Here is an 18,314-nt window from a genome sequence, read left to right as displayed (position 1 = left end):
CTATCATGAAATCAACCAATAACAAATGCTGGCGGGGCTGTGGGTAAAGAGGAACCCTGCTCCACTGCTGGTGGGAGTGCAGACTGGTACAACCACTGTGGAAATCAGTATGGAGATACCTCAAAGAACTAGAATTGGAGGTCCCATTTGACCCAGCTATTCCCCTGCTGGGGATCTTCCTCAAAGAATTAAAAGAATCATACCACAGTGATATATGTGCACCTATGTTCATAAAAACTAAAATTTGGAAACAACCCAATTGCCCATCATCAGGAGACTGGATAAAGAAAATGTGTGTTTTTAATAAAATGGTATGCTACTCAAACATAAAAAATGAGAAATTGGAGACATTTATAGCTAAATGGATGCACATTGAGGCTTAAGTGAAATAAATAGGACACACGTGTAAATATCAAATAGTTTCTCTGGTGTGAGAAACTGAAAGTGTGAATAAGCATCAAAATGTATAATAGGTAATGTGAAATAGGAAGAAAGGGGTCAAAGGGGAAGGGGAAATAGGTAGGGTAGGGAAAAGTAAAGAAAGGAATGGAATTAATATTAGAAAATGAAAAATATAAACAAATACAAATAAAATATTTCAAATACGTATTAAAAAAAGAGAGAAAGAAAGAAATGAAGGTTCTGGCTGGCCTAGCCCCTCTCTGGGAGTGGGGACAGTCAGACGTCCAATGCTATCATCAGGCACATTATCTGTTTCACATATAAAGCGGCCCAGGCGGAGGCTTGGGGCAATCTTGTGGCCAGTTTGTGGCCTTCTTACATTTGAAACAAGAGCCTCAGTTGTCCTTGTATTTTTTCTAGGGTGGTCTGGGTAGACTTAAAGCATTGCCAGTTGGCCATTTTCCTTTGTTTCTCCTCTGGAAAATGCCATGTCCAGAAATTGGGCCATAGGTGTCTATGAGCCCATCTGAAGGTTTTGCTGAATATCTGAGGCTTATCAATAGGAATTTAATTCCACCTTGCATGTTTTAAGCAGAAACACTGTAACTGGAGAATAGTCTCAAAGTACTGTCCTGTACCCATCTCTTGCCACCTCCCAGTTTATACTGAGCCCAGACAGTATTGCGATAGTAGCTAAGCTATTCCTGTTTTAGATTGTCAGGATCAAACCTTTCCCACTCATCAAGAATACGCATGGCCTAGTGGCGAAGTTGGTGAAATCTGTGCAGCAGCAAGGTCCAGAGGTTTCCCATTGGCTCAGCTCAGGGCCTTGGTCTCTGAAACCTGAGCTTTCCTCCTGGTTGGTTATGTCAAAATGTTATCAGATTGCTCCTTCTAGAAGTGGCTTGTCACATGAACACTGTGGAGTGTTGGGTTGCTCACCTCTCCTTCTGGTGAGCACTTCTGCTTCTTTGTTTCATCTTGAACAAGGAATCAAATGAAATGACCAAAAAGCTGTGACACAGTTTATTTAAAAAAGTGAAAGTGAGGGGCCAGGTATTTAACTCAGTGGTGCCACTGCCTACATCACAAGTGCAAGGTCCTGGGTTCCCCATACCAAAAAAAATAAAAAAATAAAAAATAAAATAAAGGTAAAGAGTAAGGGAGAAACTGGCTTGGCAGAACAAGCTGGGCCAAATGAAAGAAAAGAAAAAACAAAATAAAAGTACACCATGGAGGCCATTGTGAGGAAAGCCACAATAGCCAGTCATTTTTCAAAAGACATAGCCGACAGATATATGAAAACATGTTTAATGGCACTGTTTACTAGGAAACAAAAATCAAGAGCACGAAGAGATATAATTTAACCTCAATAAGAATGGCTATTGTCAGCAAGACTAAAGCAAAGGAGTGTTAGGATGTAGAGAAAAGGGAACCCTTGTACCCTGTTGGCGGGAATGTAAGTTAGTGGAGCCTTTACGAAAAACAATCTACAAAATAAAAACACTGTATGATGCAGCAATCCTGCTTCACAGTGTACATCTAAAGGAGATGAAATCAGTATGTCGGAGAGATATCTGCACTCTCATGTTTACTGAAACACTTTCACAATAGCCAATAAATAAAAACAACTTAGGTGCCCACCATCTGATACATGGACGAAGAAAATGTTGTACATGCACACAATGAAATATTATTCAGGATGGAATCTGATCACTGTGACAACATGGATGAAACCAGAGATCAGAATGTTAAATAAATAAAACAAATCAGGCTCAGAAAGACAAGTACTGAATGATCTCACTCTTCTATGGAATCTGAACAGTTTGGTCTCCTACAGGTTGAGAGCAGAATGATGTTCACAGAGGCTGAGTAGGGTGGAGTGAAAGGAGGGATGCAGGGTTTGGGTTCCATCCCCAGAACTGAAAAGGAAAAAGAAAAACTCTAGTGTGGTCTTGTACAGTAGAATAATTATAGATAACAAGGATGTACTGAACATTTGAAAAAATGGGAATAATTTAAAAAGACTTTATTATAAAGAAATGATTAATGCTTGAGGAGATATGTTTAACCTGATTTAAACATTACACAATGTTTATATATCTTGGAACATTGCATATTGCATGAGCAATAAGTAAAATATTTATCTCTTATGTATCATTAGTAAATTTAATTTTAATAAAGTACTAGAGAAAGGGAAGTGTCTAGATCTGTGGATAGCAGCTCTCCTCAAGTGTTCAGTTTTACTCTGTGTGCTTTTGCCAAGACTCTGCTGGCCACCATTTCCACAGGAATCCATGGAGCTTTCAGTGTCTCCTGCCATCTTCTTCTTATGCTACTAGAATGAGGAGGCACTGCCTGGTACTCCACAAAAGCCCACCTTCCTCTACCTCCCCAGTCTCTGGGGAACAAGTTAGCTCAAGGGTTTGAACTACGACCCTCCCCAGTTCTCCAGAGCAGAGCACCATCCACGAAGACCCACCTGGCAGGGTGGTCACTACCTTTTTAGGCCTAGAGTTGCAAGCCTGTGGTCCTGGGAATCTGAATCTCAGGTGGATTTGTTCCCTGACTTATTGCAATCATCACCACTTCTTTTTGATTCCAATAATAAAACAAAAGTAACACTGTTGCATTTCTTACATTTGGGTTAAGAGCACAACCTCCAGAACCAGACTGTTTAAGTTTGATTCTGAGCTCCACGACTTATTAGCTGTGTGGCTTGGGTAAATGAAATAACTTTCCTGAGTTTCAGTTTCATCATGTATAAATTACAAAAGATCTAAGACATTTATCTCATATGGATGTTGTAAAGGGTAATGGAGTTAGTGTATGAGTAGCACTTGGAGACATACCTAGCACATAGTAAATTTTTGTAGTGCCATAATTATTACGGTTTTCACAGGCTTGCTTCTTAGCATCTAATGCTTACCCTGTTAGCTGGCTTGTCAGTCTTCCATTTTCTATGGTGAGTTGAAAATATTTTTCACTTGGTGAAGGAAAAATGGCTATTTTTGTTTTACTGAACCATTACAAATGCCTTGACTTTGCATTGTTGATGTCTTGAGAGTCTTTGCTTCTGATTTACTTTGAAGTTTGAAAGTCAAACTTCTAATGGAGAAACTTATTTAATGTACGCATTGACATATTTTGTAGGTACATAATCTCATTCTCTTATGTTCAGAGAATGAAAATTAATGATTCCATGCCAGCCTGTCAGCTAGCATTTTATTATCTATGTCTGGCCATGGCCCTTGGGTAGAAATGGCAGCCAGGAGCATCTGGGGTTATATTAACCATTTGGGCACTTTGTACACATTTAAAAGGCACTGTGATTGTGAGCCTGGAAAGAGTACAAGTAGAGACTAGGAGACCTAACTTCAAAAATGGCTTCAGTGATCCTGTGATAGATAAGCAGATCTCATTTTTGCTTCTCGTTATATTGTCCCCTAGGTAAATAAATTCCTAGTACTATCCAGGGAAGTAGGAAGGGTTTTTTCTCTAGCAATTATGCTTTGTAGCATTTGTACATGCTGGTTGATATAGAAATGTGGAGACCCAAGAGGGGAAACTGAGTAGGGAACTTTATTTTTCATGTGTTTCAGAATAACTTTAGTGAGAGTTACCAGAGTCACATGTTAATAGGGATTATTGTAATTTTGAAGCAGCCAGCCCCAGATACTGAGAAGAAAAAACAAAAACCCCAAAACAAAATCTTATATTCTAAGGATTATTTTTGGTGCTTTATAGGGCAGTACTTAAATATATCTCAATACAGCTCAACTTTGTATGCTCTAATAGCTTTAAAGTATGGAAATAATAACTATATTTTTGCTCTGAAATCATTACAATTTAGGTTGGTAAGAAATGGTACAGTTTCATCTTCTAGTTGAAAATAAAAATTGAGGATGTTCAAAGGCTTAGCGATTTTACCCAGGTTATTTCTAAGTGTACCCTGTTGAAAGAGTCAAGAACTTCAAGTTTGGCTTTAGCCTGTGTCCATATACCTTGCCTTAGAATTAGTCCTTCCTAAACATGATGAACTTTTAGTTGTAAGGGTAGTGGGTTCACAAATCATTTAAAAAATTTATTAGTTACTTAATCTTGTATAAGTTTACATTAATTTCAGAGCTTCAGATTTCCTGTAATACTTACAATTTGCAAAACATACTGTATCTGAATCTTTTCTTCAAGCAATGTCTTGAACAGAAGGGTTAATTGAATTAATGAGATTAATTTAATTTGCAGGATTGGAGGATGAATATTTTTTCTTTAATCCTCAGCTTTTGAGATCCTTAGCCATCAGAGACTCTTGAAAAGGTGTATTTCAATTAGATTTAAGTTAGGCGCAAGGGAGACAGGAATTTTCAAAAGGAGTGATGTAAGCAATCAGCTTTTTCTTACCTGACTTATAAAAGTTCCCCTGAGATCGAAACTGTGGCCCTTAACAGATTCCTTGAGGTGTCCTTTGTCAGCTGACACCATCATTTGTGCATAATGACAATGCCATTTATAGTTTTAAAGCAAGCCAGGGGCTATCACTTTCTTATGAACAGTTCTCTCTTCTAATTGAGAAAAAGATGTATGTATATATTAATTTCTAGAAAAAGACAATTGAAAAAGACCTCTGATTTTTCCATACATTGTGCACAGGAGGATGGAGATTGGTGAAGTAGGAACGCTCTGGAGTGAGCCTGCTTCTCAGTGTGCTCTGCTTGGGCGGAAGTATGTCAAGGATGCAGAATACCTTTTAGCATGGGAGTAGGGGCTGTCATATTCATGTGGGAATAGACCACCAGCCTACTGGTAAGGTATTAGATGAAAGTAAATACTTCACTGTGCACAAGCAGAAATATTTAACAAGAGCATAGAGATCAGATGTTTTGGATTTCATCCAAGATTTTGTTTAGGGAAGGATTATCTTTCTTTTGTTTGACACAGCGGTGATTCGGCCCTCGTGCAGCTCCATGGAGGAGGGGGTGGAGACAGACAGAGTGGTGGCAGGGAGAGGCCCCGGGAGCAGGCGCGTGGTGTTGCTGAACAGATTTGGAGGTATTTGAAATACAGGCCTTTAATGCTATTTTAGAACATGTGTTACTTACTGTTTCTCTTCTGCTCCAGCTGCTGAGAATAGGCAAATTGCTCTTGGAAAGAGAGAAACAGTGTATTTATGGATCTGCGTTCCTGATCTCAAGTGTTATAAAACAAAAATTTTCCCGGAGGTATGTGTCTAGAAATCAGCCTTGTGATTAGAGAGCACATTCTCTGTAAGCTGGGGGGGCGAGGGGTAGCTCCCCCTGGTTATGTGAGTGTAGCGTCAGATACTTACGGCAAGTAGCAACCTGTGGAGGTTCAGCTCAATACTGTGCCACTTTTTAAAATTCCCCTGAAATATAGATTTCTATTCATGCCATCCTTGTTCCCATTCTACCCTGTAATTTGTACAGAAGAAAAGTATCAGACGTGCCTGCGTAACCATGCCTATTGACATTTTGCAGAACAGAACAGATTGGACCTATTTTCTTCCTGCAATCAGCTTCAAGTGTTTGAACTTTCCTAGCAGCTGGGAGGCAATATTTATTCTTAATCAGCAACTGATTTCATGAGCCTGAGGCCATGTAACGTATGTGACTATGTGTTAAAATGCATGGCTTCCTGAGTGATGAGGGGGAATTCCAGTAGGAAGAGACCAAGCACACCGTGTGCTGTGAGGAAGATTCTTCGGGACCTTAGAATGGGTCAAATTCTTATGGAGAAATGCAGTGAGATGGTGATCAGGGCCGTACAGGATGGAGTGAGAATTTCTATCTCCGGGAGGCCCGTCAGATGGGCAGGAAGAATACGGGCAGAAGGATTCTGCCAGGCGGTGCTGATGATGGTGAAGAACAGAATTAATGTGGCAGTAGAGTTGGGCAGGATGACTAGGATGTGATCACTTGTATGTGGACTTCACGGGATAGCAAGTAAATTTCAACAATTTCTATTTGTTCTTATATTATTAGGGAGCCAAAGGGAAATCCACTTATGTACGTTTACAGTGCAAAACAGTCACGCTGGAAGTTTATTAACAATGTAGATTTATGGTGAGCTATCATGGTGAGCCTTGACATAGGCCTAGACATGATTGAACTTTGAGTCACCTCGCCGATAGCAACGGGCGAGTTCAGCTGGTAGCAGATGTAACCTATAATGGTTGTTATTGTTTCCCTCTGGGATGTGTGGGCGGTACTCTCGCTCCCGTGCAGCTCTCGCTCCCATGCAGCTGAAGAGTATAAATGTTTACACTTTTGGTTTCGGTTTCAGCCTATATATATCCCACCCTGAAAAATAAATGGGGCCTTGCTACGGTAGAGCATGAGCCTGCAACTAAGTTCGTCAAACTGCTCTCCTGTTGTTCCTCCCTCGGGTTTGGGACCTGCTGGCAGGATTCTGACGTTGTGGTTCGCGACATAGATTCCTGTTTATACATTTCCAAATTTCTTATTCAGTAGTTTAAGGTGAAACTGAGGAACTTGCATGCTAATTAACCACCGCAGGAAATTCTGATGCACGCGGCTTAGGAAACTTTGTTTAATGTTTCAGTATTAATGGACGTAGTATTCTTTCTTATTGATCATAATTAAAATTTACCTCTAATCCACAGATATTAATAACAGAAAACAGGGAGCTAAAACTACTCTAAAATATTTTTGTGCAATTTTACTGTAAATGATGGGAAAGTTAGCATTTTTTAGTTCTTGATATGTCAGGTGGTTAAAGCCAAATAAGTTTTGTTTAATCTTTCTTACATTTCAGCAAGTCAGTGAACATTATGTCATTTTACAGATGCTAAAACAGGCTCAGAGATGTTGAGTAACTTGTTCAAAATTACATAGCAATTATCAGAGCCCTTTAGGCTCTTTGCTCTGCTCTTTATGATTAGGGAAGTTTATCTACCATGGCTTCAATCTCCCCATCTGCACAAACAAGTCAGGCCTGTGTCTGCAGTCTAGACCTTTCTCATGTTGTCTGCTCATCAATCTGAGACCATGGTTGATACTATTGCTTTGCGGTTTCTCTGCCATCTCAACTTCTACATATTCTAAATTGCACTTTTCATTTTCTTCCTCATATATTTTTCTCCTCCACTGTCCTTGAGCTCAGTAAATAGGACTCACCCTCAACCTGTTGGCCCTAATTAAAAACTACAGTACTTTTGATTGAACACCTGAATTTTGCCAGTCCTCACTGCTAACCAGCTAGTTCAGGCCAGCATCATTTCTTACCATGTACATCTGTTACTGTTTGCTGCATAACACAAATCCTCCTGTAGCCTAGTGGCTTCAACAGCAATCATTTTATTTAACTCACAGTTCCATGGGCCAGCTGGTCATTTCATTGGGTCTGGACCAATTCAACTAATCTCTGCTGCACTTTCTCTTGTTTCTGTAGCTGGTGGCTTAAAGATCTACCATGGCCTTACTCAGCTCTCACGGTGGACAGGCTGTCAGTGCGCAGGGTGGCTTTGGCTAAGGTGCCTACACTCCTGTAGTCTACCATCCTTTAGCAGCCTAGCTTAGACTCATCCACAAGGCCACCTCAGAATTTCAAATGTGGTAAGAGAAAATAGGTTCCGATGTACACATACTTTTTTGAGCCTTTGAGTTGTATCTGTTGACATTAGGTAGTTCTACTGAGTCATAGCAGGGTGTCTCAGTGGACCGTGCAGCAGTAGCTCTCATTAGTCTTTTTATTGTCTCTCCATGAAAATCTCTCCCTCACTTTCCCATCTTCCCTGTCCTCTGTTGCCTACCGAACTTATTTATCCATCAGTGTCAACTTGAATATCCCCTTTTGGGCCTCCTTTGATTCTTCTGAACAGTTGTACATTAGGGTATTGTAGTTACTTGTTCAAAATCTGGCTTTCCCATGAGACTGAAAGCTTTGTGAGATACAGACCATGTCTATTTCATGTTGTTCTGAATCTATGATATATAACACTGCGTGGTGGATAATAGGTGCTTCATAAATACTAGTTAAAAGAACCCGCTTTTATGGCTTGTCTAACTGCAGAACTCTTCTTACTATGGCACATTGTGGTTTAGATTCAATTTGTGGACTGTGTTCCTTTGGCCTGTATATTTAATTCATTCTTTTAATAGTATATAGGAAAAAAATATACGTTGCTTCTTTTTCAGAGGTTAAGTGTCAATGACATTTTACTTCAATCATTTTTTCCCAACCTCCTAGAAAGAAAACAGTCAAATAATTTAGAGTAAAAATGTTTAGGCCATGCCAAAGGACATGAGTAGTCCTAGTTACACAGCTCTAGCTATTTCCCAGTGGGCTGCTATGAAGAAGTTGGCTAGTTTCAGAGTTTGTATTCCCTGAGTTTGTGCAGTTCCTCAAGTCCTGTCTATGTCCTCCTCATGTCGTATTGGGTGAAGTTTCCACAGATGGAGCTCACAATAGCTCTCTTAATTTTGGTAATATAAACAAGAATAAAATAGCTATTTACAGAGGCTTGTTTGGACACTAGAAAAAATTGTCAAGTGGTCAAGTAGTTCTTTAATAAAATTATCTTTACTGTCCTTGAAGACTAAATATTTATGTAATTTAAATAAATCTAGTTAGTTAGAAACCTATAGAGTGGTTCAAAGCCATATCCTTTACCTTCTGAGATTTCTTAGTTTTGCCTTCTATGAAGTGGGGATGTTCATAATTGTACTCTTCATAAATATAAAGTGATCATGTATCATGTACTTCATTAGACTATATGGAGCTAAAGTGAACTAATACATTTGAAAAAACTGTGTATATCATAAAGTGCTATTCATTCATCAAACATATATTAAGAGAGTATATAGTAGACTTTGTGTCTGGCCCGAGAGAGTATTATATTTAAATATAAGTTTTGTACTTTGGTTGACCTCACAACTTAAAGGTGACAGATGAAGGTAAAATCATCATACAGGACAAACAATACTGCAGTTCCACAGATGGTGTAGTAATTAATTCTGTCTAGAGGGTTCCTGGAAGAGATGATATTTAATGTGGAGAGGTAAGATTTCACCAGAGGGAGCAGACACAAAGGGCATTGCAGTCAGATGTCTACTTATAATCAGTAAGAGGAGAGTCACTATATTTTTAAAACAATGATAAGTGGCAGGGAGATGCCCTGAAGGCATATAAAAGATGTATAATTGTTTCTTTTCTCCTTTGTTAGATTGAGAGAAGACATGCCAACTCCATAAAACTAAAAAGCATCAAGGTCAACTGAACCATGAGAAGTAAGCTTTTGGCAGAGGAAGCCGTAATCTGTTACTTTACACATAACCTAAATAGGTACCAATGCTTTGTGTCCACCCCCTTGAAACTCCTGAATGAGAAGGATGTTCTTCTCTTAAGATCAAGGTAAGTGAGTTGTGCCATTCCTGAAGTCCTGTCTATGTCCTCCACATGTTGTATTGGGTGATCAATTTAGTGATCACAAAGAAAATGGAAAGTGACTAACAAGTGTGTTTAGGAAAAGGTACATTCAAATGCCTTTTACAAAACCACTATAACAACAGTTCACAAACTGAGCAGAAACATGGAAGGATAAACTGAGTTCTGATTAGAATTGTGTATGTGGTGTAAAGGCTTATTACTCCTTCATACCTCCTCAGCTGTTTTGCCAAGCGACTAGTGAGATGGTTGAATATTCTAATTTAATTTTAGATAGAAATCTGTGCATGATAAATGTAAAAAAAAATGAAGCATTTTATAAGCAATGAACTCAAAATATCAGCAAAAACACACACACACACACACACACACACACACACATGAACATACAGACACAGACACACAATATGGACTGATTTTCTATGTTCAACCATAGAATGTTGAAGACCAGACATTCAGTGTAAGTTACTGAGCAGAAAGACACCACTGAGCAGTAAAAGAGGGAAACAGGTACAAACCTGGGCAGTCCCAGGCAGAATCAAATGTATGGTTCTTTTTTTTTGGCACCCAGTATTGAACTCATGACCTTGCGCTTGTGAGGTACGGTTCAAGTGAGCTACACCCTGGCCCCACATATGGTTCTTAGTCATAGGAATTGCATAGTTAGGTTTTGCTAAATAGGACAAAACCAATACTTTGGTCCTTTTGCAAGGAGCTCCTGGGGCTTCTGGTCTTGAAAAAACAGATTATTTTGGTTCATCAAGAACTTATTATCCAGCTGAGATGGTATGGGAGTAGGGACTACGTTAGTATCATGGCTAGAGTATTGACTGCTTTCAAATCCTGGCTGATGAACTGTGTGACTTTGAACAAGTAGTTTAACCTTTCTATGCTTTAGTTTTCTTATCTGTAAATTGGGGATAATCATTGGCTATTATTTATGAAGTACTTACATCCAGGCCTGACTCACAGCATTGTATAAATGTTTGTTATTTTTATAGTTACTCCCATTTTATAGATTTAAAAAATACCCACCCTTCATCCAAAACAAAAACAAAAGAAACAGCAACAAAAATTCAACATTATATTCCAGGATTCATTCGATGGGTAAATTCACTTTAGTACATTTAGAATTGATCTAAGCATTAGACTGAGGTGGAAAATTTGTTCCCCTCCAGAAATAATTATTTTCTAGGTTTTCTCTGGGCATGAGTGGAAGGAAAGAGGTCTGATGGGTTTGGTTTAGAGTCTTTGAGATGTCCCAAACTGGACCAGACTTGTGCTAACCTCATTAATCATATACATTTGTTTTTAAGACAAATGAAGGGTGAGAAACACTAGACACAGAACAACCACAGTGAAGTCCATAAAATATGTAGAGTTGTCGTGCCTGCCAGGTGGAAATCTCTTTATTATTATAAATAATAATAATTACAGGCGACATTCTTGAGCATCTCATAGATGTCAGGCCTTGTCTTAATTGCTTTATGTATATTTGTTTAATTCTTACAGCAAATACTGGAGGTAAGCACTATTTTTATTACAATTTTATGGATGATGGTACAGAAGTATAGAAAGGTTAAAGATTTATTCATCTCTGCTTTTCACTTGTGCTATAAACAATAGTCATGTAGTAAGCATTAATAAAAAATCATAGGTTTTTAAATATTTTCTACCAAAACTCATGTGATTTTTTATAGTAAAAAAAATTTGAGAGTCTATTTAGAGAAAAAAAAAGCATCTATAGCTGCCTTGCTCTCTTGCCTATATTTGTCTTTGGTATTTTGATTTCTGCAAGGCCATGAGAGTTCATAATTATCAACAACATTTTGAATAACCTTTTAAGTACCATCTTAGGTAAGGCTAAAATGTTAAATGAGGTTTTTAAATTATGGAAATAAGTCTCTCCAATGAGTATAGACCATTTAAATAAAGCATTTGTACTTGGCTTTGGAAAACATCATTGTGGATATTTTTTTCCTCTAAAGATTGGAGTCCTAATTATGTTTACCTCAGGACAATATTGTAATTGCCTGCATTTTCCCAGCATCCATCAGTGGGTGAGAGAGTGAGGGAGGGAGGAAGGGAGGAAGGGTGTTGCTGGGCAGCTCTGTAAATGTCAATGGGCCAGGCTAGGGCTAGTGGTGTGCTCTCTATCCTCCACAGAGTGGGAGATCCACAAGGATTATTACTCCTGCAATTAGTATGCCTGTGGAAAAATATGAGAAGCACCAAGAGGAAGCCAAGCAGTGAAAAAGGCAGCAAGAAAGATATAAACTGCAGAACATTGGGAAGAGAACACAGAGTAGCCGTTAGAGGCAGTGGATCAGGGAGGCAAAAGTCTGGTAGTAAATTATTATTGTCTTCCATGCTCTATTTTACAATGGTACTTTGTATCATAAATGATTGGCTAGAAAAGCAGATGCCATATTTTAATGCTCTGGGTCAGCCATAGAAAGTAAAATGGGAGAAATAGTATTCCCAGGGACATGGTAATATTGATGTGTTTATTTGTTGTATTTAAAATTTAAAGGGCCAGATGCACACAACAGATTTTGGTTAAATTAAATACTCTCCTACATAAAAGTGATTCCTATATATATATATATATATATATATATAAAGTGATTTCCAACAGCTTATTCCTACTTCTCTCTCATTGTACCTCAGTTTGATAACTAAAATCTGAGGTTGTCCATAACCTCGTCAGATTTGCTTCTTTAGTAAAAGAGATTATGTAAAAGGATCCTGGTGTTCAGCAGAGACAGTCATCGAGTGCTGAGCACAAGTAGGTAAACAGTGAAGGAGGAGAAACATGAAAAAACAATGTAATACACAGAGCATCCTATAATTACCATTCTATTAAATTCCATAAAGACAAAGTTATATGAACATGGAGAGAAGAAGCTAATCTAGACAGGCATGTGTCGGACAGGAAGGAGGATGGAAATTCTCCCTGAATAAATTACACTGATCTTATTCAGGGTAAAGAGGATCTGACCAGGGAAGGTATTGATAGGAAGAGACAGGGTGCACATGACTAATCATATTCTATTCTTTATATAAAATTGAATTGATGCCCATGAAGTTAGGTACAAAAGAAATTTACCTAACTGACTATTTGTGGTATGGATGAGTAGAGGGTATAGAATGGAAATAAACATTACAAAATAACAATAAGGCGCTGGATTGACATAGCACTTCTAAAACACTTTTATGTCTACCCTGGCAAGAGTGGATGTGTGATAGAATTACAGAAATATATGTTAAAAGAAAAGGAAATACTTTTTTTCCTATGAATGAATCTAATTTCTCATTCTTTGTGGCTGAGTAGCATTCCATTTTATAGAAAAACCACATCTTCTTTATCCAGTTTCCAACTGATGGGCAAATGGGTTGTTTCCAAGATTTAGCTATTACAAACTGTGCCACTATAAACATAGGTGTACATATATCACTGTGATATGATTCTTTTAATTGTTTTGGAAAGATACCCAGCAGAGGAATGGCTGGGTCAAATAGAACCTCTAGTCCCAGCTCTTTGAGGTATCTCCATATTGATTTCCATAGTGGTTGCACCAGTCTGCACTCCCACCAACAATGGAGAAGGGTTCCTTTCTCCCCACAACCCTGCCAACACTAAGTGAAATAAATAAGTCACACATGTGTAAATACCAAATAGTTTCTCTGGTGTGAAAAACTATAATAGTACATAAGATCCTAATGAGATAATTGACCATGTGAAATAGGAAGAAAAGGGCTAAAGGTGTAGGGACAGTGGGAAAGGTAGGGGAGAGGTAATAAGGGAAAAGAAAAAAATACTAGGAGAAAATGAAAAAATGGAAATAAAGTGTTTTAAATGGGGAGGGGAGGAGGGTGTGAAGGGAGGGCAGGGACAAGGGGAAAAATGAGAACCAAGACCTGTCATGTAAAGGTATAAGATCTCAATAATGAATGTAATTGTACTGTATAACTAAAATGTACCAATAAACTCAATAAAAAAAAGAAAAAAAGAAAGAAAAGGAAATACTAGCAACAGGAAAAAATTAAAAAAGAGGTATAGGTGGACACCCTGCCTTCTTTTTGTCGTTGAAGAAATAAGAAGAGGAAAAGCTGAGACTGGATCCAAAACAGGTAAAAGTGAGCAACCAGTCCACACAGATTTCCCTCTGCTGTGGTGTGGTTATTATGGGCAAGTGTTTACATCTGGCCAGACAGACTAGGTAATGCATAAAATGCCTACTAAGGATGTAGAGTAAAAAAACTCCTCAGATGGTAGGCGTAAAGTAACCCATCTCCAAAGACATTCTATGGGGAGTTCAGTACCACTGACAAAAATGTTTTAATTCTACACAATTTAAGTCTGTTGCTGATAATTTCAGATAATTTTTGTTTTCATTACAGGAGAAAGGGACAGTGCTTAATGCTTGATTCTATAAATAGTACTAGAATGAGTCCAACATTGAAAATACAAATGAGTTAAAACTATATACTTAAAAAAGGAGATATATATACACAGCCACCAAGTGTGGGAGGAGTTTTTCAGAAGATTTGGGAGGTTGGAGAGGGACATTTGCACAGCACTCCCAGCCTGTATGGTTACGTGGTGGGAATTCTCAGGCAGCACAGCAAATATAATCACATTTTTTTCAGAGAAGATTTTATATTCAAGTTTTTAAAACACCATTAAGACTTAAGGAATTGCTGTTTAATTATGAAAATGTTAAACACTTTCCTATAGCTTCCTTTCAGAAAATAGTTTTCCTGAGGAATAATGTAATGCAATGGGCAGAATGATGGATGAAAAGCACAGACTCATTATGCACTCATTTCAGAGTGTGTGTGTGTGTGTGTGTGTGTGTGTTTAGGTGTGAACCCTGATAGGAATATGTGTTAAATTATTCTATTTTTATGCAATTAGGTGGATTAAAAGAGCAACCTCCACCAACATAGTTCTCCTGTAAGGATCGTGACTATATTGGCAATTCATTCTCAAGTACAAGATCAGAGTAGCCAAACATTATAGTTTTTCTGTCAATTATTGACTATTAGTATGTAAGTCATTGTCTAATGCTAAATTGACCCTCAGAAAAATAATACCTTCACTTCCTCAGGGGCACAAGTTATTTAAATTTTGCCATATTGTCAGCTGGGTACTGAAGGAGATGTGAAAAGTAATAAAGGTAATAAAATAATATTTATTAAATTTTCTCTATATGTCATGCTGTATTCTAGCTGTTTTCTATGTCTTATCTCATGACTGTTCCAAACAACACTATGAAGTAAGCAGTATTCTTAGCCTCATTTACAGACTAGAGAAAAGGGAAGTTACAGAAATTGTCCAGACACAGCTTTTATTTCTCTCTTTTTCTTGCTTGTGGTATGGGAGGTTGAGGATAGAACCCTAACACTGAACTGCACGCCTACTCCTTTTCATTTTTTACTCTGAAAAAAGGTTTTGTTAAGTTGCTAAATTGCCCATGATGGGCTTGAGGTTGGAATTCCTCTGCCTTAGCCTCCCAGAGTGCTGGGATTACAGGTGTGACACCGCTTGAAACTGGTCAGGCTGGCAGCTTGATTTTTCTACAAATTTGTTACATAGTAAACATATTTTATTGGACATTTTAATTTTCAAGATACAGTCTATAAAATTATCCTTATTCTTTCTTGAGTGTCTTATTTAATTAAACAAACTTCAGTGACAGTAGAAAGTAGACTTCATTAAGACTTGCTGAAGCAATCCTAGGATGTTGCTTTTGCCTCCTCGCTCTGGTACTGTCAGTTGGAAAGCACTTGCTCCTCCTCCCTTTCCTCTCCGAACGTGAGAAAATCACAAATACGTTTTAAGAAATTCCTTCATAGGTACGTAGTATGCAGCACATCTCCAATTAATTCTCTCCATCTTGGGGGGCACTGTAATGTAAATGTCACATTTTGAGTAATGCTCTCTGTAAGCATATCATACTTCTTGGCACTTAAATCTGCATTTGTCTTTAAGGTTTCCCTTCTTTTCAGGTCATATCTCATGACTTCCCATGAAAGTTTTCAGTTTCCTCCACTTCTGGGAACAACCTCCTTTCTGGGTCTCTTCAATACCATTACCTTCGGTTTTCTTTTTGATCTTCTGTCTTTGCCTCTATTTTCTACACTACCTGTCTTAACCTAATTCTTAAAAATTAGTATTCCCTGAGGCCCCGTCCTTTACTGTCTTCTCTTATGCCTCCACGTTATATTTCTAGTAGCTTCATTGAAACCATAATTAACTACTCTCTCTTTTCTCTGCCAAAGGCACTTTTAAAAAAACTAATGCCATATTAAAGTGCTTACCAAGTTACGTTATGTCTGCCTGCCCTCATTTGTCAAGACATAATAGCCTCTCCTGCGGTTCATCCTAGTAGATTACCGGAGCAGAAGTTATCGTCTCAGTCATGCAAGAGTCTGCTGCAGATCTGGGCAGCTCTAAGGAAAACCGTCATTCTGTTCAGACTCAGGGATCTAGGCACCCTCAGCATTGAGGACCCACCTTCTCTATCCAAGGACTATCCTCTCATTTCCATGGCCAGAGACAGACTGGGTACTGAGGAGGGGCATCTGCCTGCTCTGGGCTGACACAGCTCTGTGCTGTTCACCTAGGGTTCCATCCTTTAGTAATAGAAGTGTTTTGACTCTGAGGGCTCTTGGGTGCTCTATCAGAAGACTCAGAAAGAAGCACCTTTACACACAAACACGGCTTTTTATTCTTACATATGCCTGAGTACAAGGTGGGGGGGCAGCAGGAGAGGGACAGAAGTTGGAGGTTGACCCAAACAGCAGACAAATATGTCATTTTTATGGCCTCTACGGGGTAGGGAGGGACCTGGTTTCTTGATGTCATCACTGGTAGACGTGGAATTCTAGTTGTGCCAGCTCTTATTTATCGTGACTCCTCGTGCAACACCTCTCCTTACCATTGCAGTCTGCATCTCAAGGTGTGCTTTTTACTATGCTAATAAAATAAAGTAGCTATCAATTCCTTAGAGATTATTCTGTGTGTATACTTGTCCCATTCCCCTTGGAATCTGCTCTTCGTGATCTGGAAAAATTCCTAATTGGGCTTTGGAGCAGGGAGTCACTCCCCAGCCTTGTTAGTTTTGATGTTAATCTTTTATGGTGGGGTCGCCTGGCTTCTTGGTGTCTTCACTGCCCACATAGTCTCTGAAGGCTGAGTTGATGTCCCCTTTTCCCATCTCTTGGTGTGTTAGCTTGAATTTATAGCCTTGAACAATGGTCCACATATAAACTTCAAAGTCCCTGCTCTGTTTTTCAGTGCTGTAAGATTGCAGATTTCTCATACACATATCTGTCAAGTTGGAGCAAAAATCTATTGTTCATTTTATTAGTTATTTTGAAAAAAATTATTCTGAAAAAATGGGATGATTTTGCTAGGTTAAGCATTATTTTCATGAAGGCTATGGATTCTTTATTTGCTATTTGTTTGCTTGTAGCCTGTATAAAATTGCTGAATAGCCCATGTAGGTTTGACCAGTATTGTCTCCTTTGCCAGATAGTGTGAATTGCATAGCAAGTGATTTTACTGATAGAAAGTAAAAAACAAAAAACAGAAACCAAAAACAAAACCAAACTCCACACTATTATAAATTATAACACCCTTACCTTACTATAAATCTATGATGGTACTTTCATGAATTTGCCTAGCAATTTGGGACTTATTTCCCATTTTGCCCCTACTAACTTTTTAACTAGTAGGTGGGCATTCTCTCAGTGCTATATTGAGATCCTATGGCACTACAATGTCAGTTTTGGCACTCTTACTTATTTTAAAGCTTGGTGGTTCTATTGACTTTATACCTCAAGTTTTCCACCAATGCTCCATTAGGGTTGCCTCTAATCCTCCCCTTCTATGTGTAAAACTCCATTTGAGCACATAATCTTTAATGCAGTGTTTCTAAAATAAACTCTTGATCTTCTTCCCTACTCTCAAGGCCCTCCAACCAATTAAACAAACTGGCAGAGGCTGCTAGATATGGCATATTTCCTCAACAGACTATGAACGAAAGTTCTGGGCATCTTCTCTAAATTCACAAAAAATAAGCCAACAATAATCCCAACAAAGGTAAAAAGGCTTCTCCTTCATAATTTTCAGTTGCCTTGAGAAGAGTGTACCAAGCTGAGGAGTTATATTATTGAAAGAGATAGAATACTTAGTAGCTTGAGTCTTTAAATGACTGGAGAGAACTTGCTTTATCATCTTCCTATATTTTTCTGAGGGTTAAAATGAAACTAATTCCATGTTGAGTCATTATTTGAGAGTATCATTACAACATACTGTAATACAGAAAATTCAGTTTGCTGGTGGTCTGTGAATTGGGAATAATAATCATGTTACTTTGAGAACAAAATAATATAAACAAAGCAAGTATTGTAGTGCACGACTCACAGAAGAGAACAGCCGATCAATGTTAGCTCCTCCCCTCCTCCTCCTCTCCCCT

General features: G+C 38.4%; 1 long non-coding RNA gene across 1 annotated transcript in view; it reads left to right on the top strand.

Moving 5' to 3' along the window:
- The first annotated feature begins 5,377 nt into the window (after positions 1–5,377).
- LOC104872736 overlaps positions 5,378–18,314 on the top strand; it is a 48,255-nt gene continuing 35,318 nt past the window's right edge. Inside the window, exons 1-2 of the long non-coding RNA XR_783270.2 lie at positions 5,378–5,451; positions 9,605–9,792. This is a non-coding gene — a long non-coding RNA (uncharacterized LOC104872736). The remainder of the gene's footprint in view (positions 5,452–9,604; positions 9,793–18,314) is intronic.

This window comes from Fukomys damarensis, unplaced genomic scaffold (assembly GCF_012274545.1).
Source record: "Fukomys damarensis isolate Sample0158 unplaced genomic scaffold, DMR_v1.0_HiC HiC_scaffold_33, whole genome shotgun sequence".
In the NCBI taxonomy this organism is placed as follows: domain Eukaryota; kingdom Metazoa; phylum Chordata; class Mammalia; order Rodentia; family Bathyergidae; genus Fukomys; species Fukomys damarensis.
This window is presented reverse-complemented; position numbering and strand designations above follow the sequence as displayed.